Source organism: Protopterus annectens, chromosome 3.part0 (assembly GCF_019279795.1).
Source record: "Protopterus annectens isolate FY-2018-M chromosome 3.part0, PAN1.0, whole genome shotgun sequence".
Classification (NCBI taxonomy): Eukaryota; Metazoa; Chordata; order Ceratodontiformes; family Protopteridae; genus Protopterus; species Protopterus annectens.
Genome location: NC_056731.1, coordinates 1,344,401,520 through 1,344,417,749, shown reverse-complemented (window position 1 = coordinate 1,344,417,749; position 16,230 = coordinate 1,344,401,520). Strand labels below are relative to the sequence as shown.

Here is a 16,230-nt window from a genome sequence, read left to right as displayed (position 1 = left end):
GAGACAGGGGAGTAGAAAACCATAACTATATGGCAGGGAAGTAATTAAATGGGGTGGTGGCAACTTGTACCATATAAAAACTGTGATGCCCCCTCAAATTTCCTATGTAACTTGCTGTGAACAAATCCATCTTCCTTACCCAACAATTCCAAATCTAGAAAAGTCACTCAATCACCAACCTGCTAACCTTCAAACTTGAACCTAAATCTGTTACAATGAATTGACTCCGCAAATAACTGAACCTCATTAAAACCCCCTCTACAAATGCCCCCTCTAAAATAGGGCAGCTACTTTGCCCTAGTTTCCCCTCGGGGTGAGTCCCTGAGAGATGCTCTTCTACATGATTGGCCCCTGGGACTTTATGCCTTTCCACCAATCCCCCTAATTCCCCAATTTTTGAAGAACGCCCAACAGTTGAGAACAAAGTGATTCTCATTGCACCCTGTTGGCCCTGTCAAGTCTGGTTTCCCTTTCTCTGGCCTCACCTAGTTCACCATCTATTGGTTCTGGATCCAACTCCAGACCTGTTGTCTCATCCTGAGGGACTGGTCCATCCCAACCTACTATATCTCAAGCTGATGGCTTGGCTTCTCCACGTCCAGTAATTGCCAGGCAGAATACTTTATATTCCCCAGTACAGAAAGTATGCCTGGCTTCTCATAAACCATCCATCAGGAAACTTTATCTTAGCAAATGGAAGAGATTTGTGCTTTGGTCTGAGGAAAAGGGTATTGACCCCTTTTCAGCCTCTGTCAATAAGATCTTGGAGTACTTATCCACCTTATTCCAATTGGAAGCCTTGGCTTCTACTATTAGAGTTCATTTAGCTGCCATTTCAAATTTTCATAATGTTTTCGATGACCTCTCCTTGATGTCTCGTCATCTCCACAAGACCTTTCTTAATGGCACTTTACATTTGAAACTGTCTTTCAAAGAGCCCATTGCGCCTTGGAATTTAACGTTGGTTTAACAAAATTTGGTACATCGCCCTTCTGAGCCAGCAGTCACCTGTGATATCAAATTTTTATCTTGGAGAAAACTATTGGTAGCCATCACGTCGGCCAGGAGAATTTCAGAACTGCAGGCTTTGTGTGTAAAACATCCGTATATCATTTTTGGATGACTGCTGGATGGTGTGGAGGTCTGATGTTGAATACTTAACAGGAATTTGTTGATTATCTTAATGACAACAAATGGGGTTTACATTTTACGATAAATTTTGATCAACATCAGATTACTTACCTAGATGTACTGATAACTAGGAATACAGATAACACCTTCAGATACACAGCTATTTAGGAAACATCCAGAATATAACACCCTACTACACGCATCCAGCTTTCATCCAAAACATATAGCCAAAAACATCCCTAAGTCGCAGTTTATCAGAATGAGACACATTTGTTCAGATGACAATACATTTCATTATTTTCGTCATGATATGATTGACAGGTTTAAGGAAAGAGGTTATAACATGGATCATGTTATTACTGCTAGCAATCATGCATCACAACTTAATAGGGATGATCTTCTCAGATACAAAAAGAAAACTCATACAAATACTAACACTTAAAGATTTACCACGACTTATTGTAGAAATACCAATAAATTGATTGATGCTATCAACAGACATTGGAACATTCTCTTAGGAGACACTGGTTTGTCTCAACATTTATCTGAAACTTGTCTTTTTTCATAAGGCAAAAATTTAGCAGCGCACTTTAATCATTACAAACATCACTCAGAATCTAAAAATATGCATATGATTCAAACTTCTATATTAGGTGACAAACTTGTGGGTTGTATGCCCTGTGGACATTGTACCAATTGTAAGTTTGTTTTAAAAACAAAACATTTCTCTAGTAATAATACAAGCAATATATATGATATTCAGTTTTTTGCAAATTGTAATACAGATTGGGTTATATATATGGCTTCTTGCAGTTGTCACGCATTTTATGTTGGTCAAACATCTAGACAGGTCAAGTTACATATATCAGAACATCTTAGTGATGTCAAGTGTAAACGGCCAAACAATGCTTCATACAAACATACCCTCAAACATACCACAGCTAGTTTTCATTTTATTATCATTGACAAAATAATAGAGGACAGAACTAACAAATCAGGATGGCATACTAAACTGAATGCAAAGGAGAAAAAATGGATTGTAAAATTGGGTGCTTTATTTCAGCCTGGTCTCAATGAATATATATATATATATATATATATATATATATATATATATATATATATATATATATATATATACATATTCATGAGATCGCCAATGAAATTTTGTTATGGATTAAGTTTTATTATATAAGAACCTTTCAATAAGTTTTGTATTTTCACACTGATGAAGGCTAGGCAAACGCCTTAGCTAAAACCGGTCTGTTTATGTGGTTCTGTATAATATATTAAATTAATTTTTACAGCTCACAGTTGCTGGCTTCTACCATTAGAGTTAATTTAGCTGCCATTTCAAATTTTCATAATGTTTTCGATGACCTCTCCTTGATGTCTCGTTATCTCCACAAGACCTTTCTTGAGGGCACTTTACATTTGAAATTGCCTTTCAAAGACCCCATTGCGCCTTGGAATTTAACGTTGGTTTAACAAAATTTGGTGAATCGCCCATCTGAGCCAGCAGTCACCTGTGATATCAAATTTTTATCTTGGAGAAAACTATTGGTAGACATCACGTTGGCCAGGAGAATTTCAGAACTGCAGGCTTTGTGTGTAAAACATCCGTATATCATTTTTCACAAAGAGAGAGTATCACTCAGAACTAACCTCTCCTTTCTGTCTAAAGTAGTGTCAGATTCCAATATTAATAAGTCCGTTGATCTACTAGTTTTCTTCCCAAATTTCTCAAACAAGGGAAAATATTGTTTGCATTTGTTGGATGTACACAGACAGTTATGTTTTTATTTTGATAGAACAAAATCTTTTAGAATATAGTACTAATTGTTTCTATACTTTTCAGGTACTGAACTGGGCAACTAGTTTCTAAAGTTACTCTGTCAAAATGGTTGCGAGATTGCATCAGTTTTTTTTTATGAGAAAATAGGCTGAACTTATCAAAAAAAGTTAAAGTTCATTCTACCAGATCCGTTTCCACTTCAGTAACCTTTCATTCCAGAGCTTCTATGGATGAAATATGTGCAGCCGCAACTTGGGCTACCCCACATACCTTTATCACTCATTACAAATTGGATACGGTCTCCAGGGGAAGAGCATCCTTTGACTCTATGGTGCTCAGGAGTATCCTTCCGTAGGGCCTCCCAGGGCATAAAGTAGCTAGGGACTCTGTCCGAACAGTCAAGAACGAATGAAGATTGACAACATTAGATAAAGAAGTTACATTCTTACCATTGCATTCCATCTGTGTTGTTGATCTTCATTTATTCTTGACATCCCACCCTCTTACCCCCTCCAAAAGACTCCTGGAGATTCAGAACTAGTCCTGGGGTCCTAGTAGGGCTGTCGCTCAGACAAAGCTTCTACAATTTTCTACTCTATGGGCAAAACTTGATCTGAAGGGAAGAGAGGAAGTATGGGTAGCCTTGGCTTGAGAGTTTCTGGCTGGCGCGAGCTTGATATACCAGCTGAGTCGGTTCAGCGGATCGGAACTGAAACCCAGCAGTCAAGAATGAAGGAAGATTGACAACACAGATGAAACGTTATGGTAAGAACATAACCTCTTTATTTCTCAGCCCCCAGCTCTCAAGAAGCCGGACAGATTTTACAAGGTGCCTGATGATTGTACATTTCTGTGTAAATATCCTTCTGCTGATCCTTCTCTGGTGTTTATCCTCTCAGACAATCCCTCCAAGCTGTTGCCATCTACTAAGTTGCCTCCTTCACATAAGGATAAGTAGGGTCATGGAATAGCTTTGCAGAAATTTTTATACTGCTGCCACCCTAGCATTTAAGGCTATTAATTACCAGTTCCATATGACTAGGTATATTTTAGGCCGCCTTAAGTTTCTCAAGAAATTTCTGGCCTTTTTGATTCTGAACGGAAGGTTTCAGCTTTTTCCTTTTTTTGGGTTCTACCTCTGAAGTGCCGCACCACTCCTCTAAGTGCAGTTATGAGGCAGCTGATGCTTCTTCCAGGGCTGGTGCATTTGGTTCTGTTATGTGGCATTATTCCTGGTTTTGTCTTCATGCTTTGCCTGATGAAATTAATGCCAAATTATCGGATGCTCCTCTGAATAATAATAATAATCTTCTTGGTTCTGTTTCTGCTGCTGAACTTTTAAACTTTTGAAATCCCTCCAGGATAAGGGCAAAGCCTTTCAAGAGTTGAAACATATCTTTGTTTCTGCTATCCCTATGTTTCCGAGGAATTACTCTTCCAAATCTACTTTTATTCATAGGCAGTTTCATCCTCCACCCAAGGATAAAAAGGCTTCTAGATGTGTACCTCCTGCTAAGTCTACTCAGACTTCTGTTTCTCAGAAACCTCCTTTTCATGACAAACCAGGTTTCACTTGACTATTTGCTTCCTTTTTCTGTCGGCCAGGTTCCCTTGTCCCTTTGTCTTTCAGATTGGTTAAGGATCACAGCAGACTCTTGGGTTCTGCTCATCATCCGCAAGGGGTATTTTATGGTTTGGTAATATCTTCCTATCTCAACCTCCTCAAGACCAGCTTCCTTTCTTTCTAGAGGTGCTTTATCCGCCTCTGGTGCAGGGCAGCATTCAGGTTGTGCCACCTGCAAAGGAAGGGAAGAGTTTTTTATTCCAGACGAATGACATCTGGAAGCCAATTTTAGACCTTTACCAGCTCAGCCTCTTTCTAAAGTTTCCCTCCTTTTGGATGTCCCTTCAAACTAGTTCCTTCTTCTCCAGGCATTTCTGGTCTCTCTGGATTTCAAGGATGCATCCCTTCCCATCTCATTTTCAGGAACTTTTTTTTGCATTTCTGTGTTTTTGTTTGCATTTTCAGTTCTCTACTGTACCTTTTGTCCTCTCTACTGCCCCAAGGGTTTTCTCATGTTATTGTCTTTTGCAGGATGAAAGGGATTCAGATAATTCCTTATTTCAGTATTCTGCTCATTCAGACCTTGCCCTCCGAGGTTCGGCTTCAGGACCTCCAGTTTACTGTCTCCCTGCTGCAAAGTCTGGGGTTCACCATAAACTTTCAAAGGTCAGTTTTGGCTTCTTCTCAGGATCGTGTTTTTCTGGGTTGCAGGATCCAGGCAGTTCCAATGCTGGCATCCATGCCTGCCCGCAGGGCCCTCTCTCTGATTACCTTTTTCCAGTCTCTTCTTCCTTTGGCTTCAGTCATAGCCTGGGACTTTCTCATGGTCCTTAGATTTAGGTCTTCCCCCATTCCTATCCTGCCTCTGACCAGGCTCCATATGAGAAAGCTTCAGTAGTACGTCAGATCAGTGTGGCTTCAACAGTTTCAACCCCCTGGACTTCCCTTCCTTCCCTGTTAAAAGCTCAACATTCAGTGGTGGATTCATCAACTTTCTGTCAACCGAGGGCTTCCTTTCCAGCCTCCAGTCCCAACTCAAAAGTTATTTTCGGATGCCTCATACAGGGGTTGGGGAGCTTCCTTTTGTTCTCTCAACATCGGGGGTCTCTGGCCTCTTCATAAGAGGTCAGATCACATCAACATCAAGGAGATGAGAGCTCTTCTTCTAGCACTTAAGGCTTTTCATACCCTCTTTTGTCCCAAGCCCCTCAAAGTTTTCACAGACAGCAAGCAAGGGGGGTACAAGGTCCTGCCTTCTTTGCAAGCTTGCTCTTCAGGTCTGGGGTCTAGTTGTCCAATATCAAGTGACTCTTCTGGCTGTCTATATTCTCTCAGTCCACAACATAGTGGTAGACACTTTGAGCAGGTCCAGTACATAGGCTGACGACTAGACGTTTCGCAGAGATGTATTTCTGGACATTGTCTGTTGATGGGAGGTATATCTTTTTGTCTCCCCTCTGAACAGACAGTTTCCTCTCTTCTCTTCCAGAGTTCCAAGTCCTCTGGCTTGGAAGGTAGACGTTCTGTCTTTTTCTTGGAAGGGAATGTTTCTGTATGCCTTCCCCTCTTACTTTGCTTCTAAGGGTCTTGCCCAAAATCAGGCAAGACTTGCTCAAAATCTTGCTAGTGACTCCCTTTTGGCACAGACAACATTGGTTCCCCCTTCTTTCTCATTGGCAAGGGGCAATCACTGCAAGTTAACTCACCATGTGGACCTTCTCACGCAAGACAAGGAGTCTCTTATCCATCCTCACTTGTCCACTCTTCAGCTGATACTGTGGGTGATAGGGTTTTGATCTCTTTTAGGCATCTCTTTTCTGAAGATGTGCATAGGATTCTGCAGGAGGTCAGGAAACCCAGTACCAGAAAATCATATTTGTCCAAATGGAAGATATTTTTTCTGTCTGGTGCCTCTCTCAAAACCAGGATCCCCTTTCAGTGCAGGTTCCTACGTTCTCTTATTTGTGTGATCTACTCCTTGCTGGGTTGGCATATTCTTCAGTTAAAGGTCATCTGTCAGTAATTTCTGCTTGTCTGCCTTTAACTCTTTCTCCGGCCTTTAGATTTGAGGTCAAGCAATTTCTTAAAGGCTTCCTTCATATCAGGCCTCCCAGGAAGCCTATTCTGCCTTCCAGGGACTTCAATTTTGTCCTTGAAAAATTGACTCTGACTCCTTTTGAACCTGTCACTTCAGCTTCCTTACAACATTGTACTTTGAAGACTGTTCTTTTAGCCCTTACTTCATCTACGAGTTTGAGCTTCAGGTTCTCTTGGCTGTTCTTCACTTTTTAGTTTTTCACAGGGACAGTGTGCTTCTTTGCACTAATCCTCCTTTTATGCTCAGAGTCGTCAATGAGTTGTGCCTTCATCAGTCTATTAATTTTTCTTCCTTTTTTTCCTTCTCCACAGTCTGCCTGTGAGAAGGATCTTCTTTGTGTTTCATTGTTGCAGTCATTACATTTGGGTAATCTGCTGGCAGGTTGCCCTCAGTCGGCCTGAATTCCAAAGTCTTGAGTCCTGCGTCGGTTGCTGTCTCCTCTTCGATGACGTCAGGTTGTCAGGAGTATAAAACAGGCAGCCAACGTCATTTTCTTTAGTCTTTCTTGCCGCGCGGTGCCCGAAGCAGAAGCAGTTCGCAAGTGCCGGTCGGCAGACGCCTGAAATTTTTGAATTCGAGTTTCAGAACCGAAGTCTTCACTAAAGCTAAGTACCCCGTTGGGGGAACATTTTCTTGCTCCATACCGATGTCAGTAAAAGTAAATAATTGCATTACTTGTGGGAAGCAAATACCTCATAAGGATTTCCATTTATACTGTATTCCTTGCTTACGCCCTGATCATAACGTGCCTAGCTGTCGGTTTTCTACTAGATTTAACCAACGCACTGTTAAGCGTCGGTATATCTTTGCTTCAAAATAATTTGGAAACAGATTTAACTATCCTGAAATGTCGTGGGATAGCAATCAGACTACCAGAGTTCACAAAAAATGCAATGAAAAGGACAGAGACAGACCGTCGAGGTCCAAAACCGACGACGAAGCTTCTCCTAAGCCAGTTTCCGGTTCACTGGTACTCAGTGAGGCGCTTTCGCAGCCCCTGATACCTGCTACTTTCGAGTCGCAGGCCTTTACCGAGACCCATGTGGAGTCCAGCTTGCCGCGAGATTCTCATAGTATTGTACCCACAGATGTTTCTCCCTCAGATGGGTCCGGAGCTGCTGAGCAGGCACCGGCTTCTGAGGGTGTATTCAGGCCAGAGCATTTTTATATAAAACCGACGCCAGCTTCAAAATCAAAGATAAAAGCAACTTCTAAAGCTAAAAAAAACATGCATGAGCCACGTGCCCAGGCCTCTATGCCCAAAAAGCAGATGATCAAAATGGCTGAAGACCTAATTACCTTGATCAGGGGTTCCCAACCCCCTCCTGATAGGAGGCCTAGGCAAGACACTGATTATGAATCTTCAGATCAGGTTTCTATTTCTTCTGATTCCTCTTCTGATCAGGAATTTTCTATACCACCCTATGAGGATTCTGGTGCAGAGGAATCTATTCCATCTGCATCTCCACCGGAAGATTATTCCTTTGGGAAACCTTGCATACTTTGAGAGAGCATTTTCACTGGGAGAGTCAAGATTTCTCAGTATCAAAAAAGAGGCTTAAGAGGATTTCCTTCTTCTCCCTCAGCATAGGCCTTTAGGCATACCTCCTGTTTTAGACATTGTGGATGATGTGTTTTCGGAGTCAAGCTTGACTTCATACTCCTTACCTCTGGCTCCTAGCAAGCCAGACAGATATTACAGGGATCTGAAGTAGGAACTGTATTTGTCAGCAACCTTTGGGATACGGATCCGATCTCGGATCCGAGCCGGCAACTTCTATCACAGCATAGATCCGAGCTCCTAGCTCCTCCCTTTACCCATAATCCCCTACCAACCCTGACTGACCTCAGATCTAGTTTGCCGCTCTTCAAGCAACAGCTAGATTCCAGAGCTCTTGGTCAAATTTTGTGAGAAAAGAAAGTTTTCATTTTTTTCTTGTACTCTTTTTGAGCGAGTGTTTGTGTGTGTGTTTAGGTGTACCTTAGCCCTAATTTCACTCTTTTTAGCTTGAATTAGCTTAATTTTTTTTTTTTTTATCTTTTATTTCTCCTCCCTGCTCTCGCTGGTCGCAGTGTGTGTGTGTGTGTGTGTGTGTGTGTGTGTGTGTGTGTGTGTGTGTGTGTGTGTGTGTAGGGGCCTAGCGGGTGTGTTTTCTTTTAGTGATGTTGGAGGCCCCTAAAGCCATTTTTTCGAAATGCACCGAGTGTGGTCACAAGCTTTCACCGGCTGATGGCCACACTTGGTGCGTTAGGTGCTTTGGGGTTGAACACCTCTCCTCGGGTTGCACGATTTGCGCTGCGTTCAACCCCAGGGCACTTAAGGATCGGAGGTCGAAGCTGGTTCTGGCAGGCCTTTTGCCCCCAGACCCGGCTCCGGCCTCCGGTACTTCTGTGACCGCTACCCAGTCCTCGTTAGCGGCCACTCCTGCCCCCCTCCCTCCGACCGGGACTCAACCTCCCACTGTGGCTTCGGAGCTAAGGGAGGCCAGGAAAGAGAAGCTGAGGGAGAAGCACCAGGGTTTCTGGTTCGCCTCCTCCTCGGATCCGATCCCCTTGCTTCTCACCGGGACCCGAGGAGGAAGTGACCCGGTCCTCGTTGATGTGGCACTCCAGGCCTGCCTCGATGGCTTCCTCGAGGTCCACCTTCAGTATGTCAGATGCGGACATGGACCGGATGATGAGGAGGTTCATCCAGGCCCAGATGACGATGGGAGTGCTCTTGCCCCCCCCCCTCCGGGGGGGAGCTCGACCCCCTTTTTTGCTCCTATCGCTCCTTCTCCGACACGCCTTCTGGGTTCGGAGCTGTCGGAGCCGAGCCGCGTTGGATCCGGGGGTGGGTCGGAGCCGACAGTGCTAGGCACTTCGGCTCCCACGATTCCCTCGGGTTTGTCGGATCCGACTTCTCGGAGCCGTGGGCCGAGCTTTGGATCCGAGGGACTCAGTGTGCTTTTGGCCCCGTCCCGGTCGGAGCGCGCGGGTCCTTCGGATCCGATAATCTCGGCTCCGGGTCCGATCCCCGCCTCAGATCCGAGTGGGAGTCGGATCTCGGATCCATCAGAGAGCGGCTCCCCCTCAGCTTTCGCGGTGGTGGAGAGGGTACTGTTGAGTGCATCCAGGCCTCCGGTCCTGGCTTCGGCTCCCCCCTGCACTCCCTCTCAGCTGGTTCTGGCTCCCCTCACCCGGTTTTTGGGGCAGCCTGCTTCAGCGCCTCTAGGTGTTCCATTGGAACAGGATATTGCTGGTGAGGACTCCTCGGACAGCCCCCCCCGAGGAGGTTCCTCGCAAGTCAAAGTGCAAAAGGAGGCACGTGGACTCCCCTGAGTCCCTCACTGAGGATACGGACTTGGATGAAGGGGAAGGCTCCCCAAGGTCACCCCCCGAGGTTGTCTCCTTTGGAGACATCATGGAAATGCTCAGAATCAGGGGGGGTGGTCTGCCCCAAGGCTTCCTCCGACGAGTCCGTATTCCTAGAGGCGTTCGAGGCAGGGCCATCTACCTCTTGGGTGTCCCCTCCCCCCGACCCCTTGGTGGATCTTATAGCCACTAGGGCTTGGAGGGAGCCGGACACTTTAGAACCTGTTCCCAAGTGCCCGGACAAAATCTGGAGTCCCCCCATCAGAGAGGTCCCCCTGTGGATGCCATGTTGGTAGCGGCAGCCACCAAGAGAGAGTTAGCTCACGAGAGCCCCATGGTTCATCCGCCGAGCAAGGAGTCTTGCGCGATGGACCGCCTTGGGAAGTGGGCCTTCAGTTCAGCGACCTTCTCCATGAAGGCCCTGAACTATATGGCACATGTCATTCGGATGCAGCGGGACCTAATCAAAGAATACGCTGCTTCCCCCCCCAGGGTCCATGTCGGAAGGGGACAAGCAATTGTACTCCTCCCGAATGTCCACCCTACGTTCTATTTCCAACACCTCTATGTGGCTTTTGTCTCACGCCACTGAGGGAGCCGCTAGAGCAGGCGGAGTCGGGCTGGTCATGAGGAGGCAAGCTTGGCTCTGACATTGTGACTTCTCGGAACCCTTTAAGGCGTCATTTGCGAATGCCCCTTTTGATGGTTCTGCATTGTTTGGTAAAACCGTTCGTGACACAGTTGTCCAGAGTGAGAAAGACTGGAAGACGTTGTCTGCCTTTGGAGTCCGCTTCTCTGCTTCCCAGAGGTCCTTTGCCAAGAACCAAAAGGGTCAGAAGAAGATGTGGTTCCGGAAATCGCATCAGTCCCAGTCTGCTCCGGACAACCAGTCCTCTCGTGGCAGAGGAGGACAGGGAGGACGCGGCCCTAGAGGCAGAGGGGGTCCCAGGAATTCTGGGTCCAGAGAACCCTTCTCTGAGAGGCCCACGCAGAACCCCTGAGGGGTTACCCGGCTGCTCCACTCTGGAGGCAGTCGGGGGGGATGTTTTTTGAGGCACCTAGCCATGTGGGAGTCCATAACAATGGATCGCTGGGTGCTTCGTGTTATATCCAGAGGCTACCAAATTCCCTTTCTTGTAACCCCCAAAATCAGAAGCCTCCCCAATGTACCACCCAATCAGAGGGAGGCGGCTGCTGCAGATATTCAGCAGCTCTTACAAAAAAGAGCCATCCAGCCCGTCCCCCCAGATCAGCTCGGATCAGGGTTTTACTCCAGGTTCTTTCTGGTGCCAAAAAAGACGGGGGACATGAGGCCCATCCTGGACCTCTCTCTCTTGAACCTGGCAGAACCAAAAGTAAAGTTCCAGATGGTCACACTGCAATCTATTCTCCCACTACTGCGGGAGAATGACTGGATGTGTTCAATAGATCTCAAGGATGCGTACTATCATATTCTCGTAGACAGACGCTCCAGGAGGTTTCTCCGTTTCTGGCTGGGAGCCAGCCATTTCCAGTTCAGGGCCCTTCCCTTCGGTCTCACCTCAGCCCCCTGGGTGTTCACCAAGGTCTTGGCAGCGATAGCGGCCCACCTGAGACTCCAGGGAATTCAGGTCTTTCCGTACCTGGACGACTGGCTCCTTACCGCCCCAACAAGGCATCTTCTTTGCTCATGCAGGGATTATTTCCTCAATCTGGCTCCACTCTTAGGGCTGACCATCAACATGGCCAAATCCTCCCCGTCTCCTACACAAGTATTGGATTTCATAGGGGCGAGGTTGGACTCCAGACTGATGCTTGCTTTCTTGACTCCAGACTGGCTTCAGAACCTGAGGTTGCACGTGCAGGCCATCCTTCAACTTCAAGCTCTTTCAGCGGAATTGGTCCTGAGGCTCTAGGGTCCATGGCGGCAGCAATCCCGCTGCTGTCATTGGCCCAGCTGAATATGAGGGTTATACAGTGGACCCTCCAGGTACAATGGTCCCTATCTCGCAATCCCCTGTCTCATCCCATTCCCCTAAGCAGGGTTTGCAAAAGGTCGCTCGTGTGGTGGCTCCAGTCCTCCAATCTCCACACGGGACACCCCTTCTCGTTGCCTCCGCCAGTTGCCACAGTGACCACGGACGCTTCTCGCCTGGGGTGGGGGGGGCACTATTCGGGCAGAACAGTCCAAGGCACGTGGAATGACATAGAGACCTCATTGCATATCAACGTCCTGGAGATGAGGGTGGTGCTTTTGACATTGCAAGCACTTCACAGCCCTCTTCCGGTGGGGACGATTGCGGTACAGACGGACAACATGTCAGTCGTCTGGTACATCAACAAACAGGGGGGAACCAGGTCTTACCCTCTCTGCCGCGAGGCCATGAGAGTGTGGGAATGGGCGATATCCACCAACCGCTTTCTCATCGCAACGCACATTCCGGGATGGTCCAACATTTTAGCGGACAGGCTCAGTCGTACTATCCTGACTCCTTACGAGTGGTCTCTCAATCCTCTAGTGGCAGAGCAAGTATTTGCCCGATGGGAGCGACCTTGTTGTGATCTTTTTGCCTCTCCCTCAAATACCAAATGCAATGATTACTTTGCTCTAATGCCCCCTCCGGGGGAGTCCCCGAGAGACTCTCTAGTTCATGCTTGGCCTCCTGGTCTGCTTTATGAATAACCCGCCTCTGCCCCTGATGTTGAAACTATTGCAGAAAGCCAGTCAGTTGGGGAGCAAGATGATTCTCATTGCCCCATTCTGGCCTCGTCAGACGTGGTTCCCTTACCTATGGTCTCACCTGATTCATCCACCCTGGATTCTGGATCCCCTCCCGGATCTCATTTCACACCCCCTGGGTCTCTCGACTCCGAACCTGGCCAACCTAAAGCTGACGGCTTAGTTGCTCCAGTTCCATTCCTGATAAGGACTCCCAGAATCTCATCACCAGTCAAAGCCATTCTAGTAGCAGCTCAGAAGCCTTCCACCAGGAGGGTCTATCGGAGTAAATGGAAATGTTTTTCCATTTGGGCAGAGCACCGTCATTTCCCTTTACGGCGCCGGTAGCGTCGGTTCTAGATTTTCTAACTTCTCTCTTTCACCAGGGGGCTAGTTCTTCCACGGTCAAGGTGCAACTTGCAGCAATTTCACACTATCATGTAGGGCAGGAGTCAGGCCCGCTTATTACTTCCAAACTGTGTAAGACCTTCCTTAAGGGTACCTTCCTCCTCAGGCCCCCGGTCAAAGAGGTGGTACCTCCATGGGATTTATCCCTAGTTTTACAGGCCTTGACTAGCCCCCCTTTCGAGCCGGCGGCCACTGTTGATCTTAAATACCTCTCTTGGAAATCGGCCTTTTTGGTGGCCATAACTTCAGCCAAGAGGGTCTCGGAACTCCAGGCTCTCTGTGTCAAAACACCGTATTTGGTCTTCCACCCAGACAGAGTTCACCTCAGGATCAATCCGTCTTTTTTACCTAAGGTATCTTCGGAAGCTAGCATTAATCAAGCTATTAATCTTCCAGTATTCTTCCCCAACTATCAAAACAAAGGAGAGTATAAGCTGCACTCTTTAGACATGCACAGACAACTACGTTTTTATATTCACCGAACTACTGGTCATAGGCAATCCGATCAGTTGTTTGTCTCCTTAGCCAAAAACAACTTTGGCAAGTCGGTTTCTAAAGTTACCCACTCCCGATGGATATCTAGTTGTATTCTCTTAGCATATCAGAGCTCGGGAAGGCCTGCACCTCAGGGAGTCCGTGCTCATTCTACTAGGACCGTTGCTACATCGGCTGCTTTCAAGGCTAGGGTTTCTCTGGATGACATTTGTTCCGCAGCCACTTGGGCTTCATCTCATACCTTTATCAGCCTCTACAAAGTAGATATTGTCTCCCGAGGTAGGGCGTCTTTTGGCTCTGCAGTGCTCCGGAATATTCTTCCATGAAGGCCACCCAAGATTTAGGTAGCTGGGGATTCTGTCCCAAAGGTTGCTGACAAATGAAGTTCCTACTTCAAATTAAGAAGTTATGTACTCACCATAACGTTCCATCTGAGTAGGTATCTTCATTTGTCTCCAGCCATCCTCCCCTCCTTCCCCCTGACCAAAATGATCCTACTTGGGGTTCTTTAGATTAGTTCCCTCTGGGACACAGTATTAGCTGTGCTATGGGGCAAACTTGATCTGAGGTCAGTCAGGGTTGGTAGGGGATTATGGGTAAAGGGAGGAGCTAGGAGCTCGGATCTATGCTGTGATAGAAGTTGCCGGCTCAGATCCGAGATCGGATCCGTATCCCAAAGGTTGCAGACAAATGAAGATACCTACTCAGATGGGATGTTATGGTGAGTACATAACTTCTTATTCCTCACTCACACAAATTTTTATTTAGAAACCCTGCTGCTGACCCTGAAACTATTTCACAGGGTCTGAAAGGTATTAAGGCCTCAACAGCAAAAAATCCTACCCCCTCTGACAGAGATTCCAGGGCACTGGATAGATGGGGAAAGAAGGTTTATACATCTGCAACCTTGGCAATTAGGGCCTTAAACTGCCAATTTCATATGCTCAAGTATCAACAACATGTTATGGGATTACTGAAACAGAAAATGATGTTGATTTCTGAATGTGCAGAAAATAAAGAATTGCAGGATTTATTGCATGCAGCAGAACAAGTTGGAAAGCATACTTTGCAATGTGGTTTTGTTTCCTTAGAGGCCTCCTGCAGAGCCACAGTTCCTGGATCTGTGATTAGAAGGCATGCCTGGCTCAAAGAGCAAAATTTGCCTGATTGTGTTAAAGCTAAATTGCTGGATGCACCTTTACAGCATGATACTCTGGTATTAAGGCAAAAGAGGTTTTAAAGAAAATGGAAGACAAAGCTAAGTCTGTGCAAACTGTAAAAGACTTCTTACAAGTGCAGCCACCAAGATTCAGTAGACATTGACCTACAAAAAATTGGTCCTTTTCTGTGTCTGACAGACCTCCATGGGGCAAATCCAGGCGGCCTAAAGGTGCTAGATACCAGTCACAGGATTCTTACAGGTCAAAGCAATGGGGTGCTTCTACCGCCAAATCTGTTGGAAATAAAGCGCAACCTTACAGTAAATAGTCTCAGTGACTTCCCTCTGCCATCACCACAAGCACTTCTCTTTTGGCAGCACCCTTAGGGGGAAAATTAGCACTTTATGCTCAAAATTGGCAGTTAATAACCCAGGACAAGTGGGTGTTAAACATAGTATCTCAGGGATACAGACTCCACTTCCACACTCTGCCAATTTCAAACGTTTGGTCAGATCTGCTAAAAAATCAATGGGCAGAGGCAAAGAAACAAGTTACGTCCCTCATGGATATGGGGGCTATTCAGCCAGTGCCAGAACAGGAAAAAGGACAAGGGTTTTATTCAAGACTGTTCTTGGTACCCAGAAAAGACCAGGCCTGGCGCCCAATACTGGATTTATCAATTTTGAACTTATTCCTGGACATTCCAAAATTCAAAATGCTAACTTTGCAGCAGCTTCTGCCTATGCTGGGCAAGAACGCTTGGCTGGTGACAGATTTAAAAGAGGCATACCTGCATATCCCAATAAGGGAAGGGTGCAGAAGATACCTCTGTTTCAAGGCTGGCTTTATGCATTACCAATTCTCTGCACTGCCCTTTGGCTTATCTACTGTGCCCATGGTCTTTACAAAGTGCCTGGCACCAGTAATTGCATTTTGCAGACAAAGACGTATACAAATCTATCCTTTCTTGGACGACTGTCTCATTCAAGCAGAGAACAAGCACATTCTTCGTCATCATCTGGCGTTTGTGAAAAGGCTTCTAACATGCCTAGGGTACACAATAAACGAAAAGAAATCACAACTGGTACCCTCTCAAAAGATAACATTCCTGGGTGCAAGCTTGAATACAACTGCCCAGATGGCTTTTCTCACGCCAGACAAACAAAGGCAACTGACTATTTACTTCAAACAGATGGCAACAAAAACCCAGTTATCTGCAAGACAAACTCTGCAGGCTTTGGGGTTCATGGCATCCTGCATTCTACTGATTCCATATGCAAGACTGCATATGAAGGAACTACAGTGGTACCTAAAAAGTTTATGGAGTCAACATGGTCACAGTCTGGAAACAATGATTCCTCTCATTCCCTGCCTACAACAGGAGTTTCTTTGGTGTGCAAAGGCATGTCACCAAAACATGGGATGGGCTTTCACTCTATCCCCTGCCAACCAAACCTTAACAACAGATGCGTCAGACTATGCACGAGGGGCCCACCTGGCAGGAAGATGCGTTCAGGGCATATGGAC

General features: G+C 46.2%; 1 protein-coding gene across 1 annotated transcript in view; it reads left to right on the top strand.

The window, feature by feature from the left end:
- TRAPPC8 (trafficking protein particle complex subunit 8) overlaps window positions 1-16,230 on the top strand; it is a 3,178,250-nt gene that overhangs the window by 1,624,051 nt on the left and 1,537,969 nt on the right. The window lies entirely within an intron of this gene.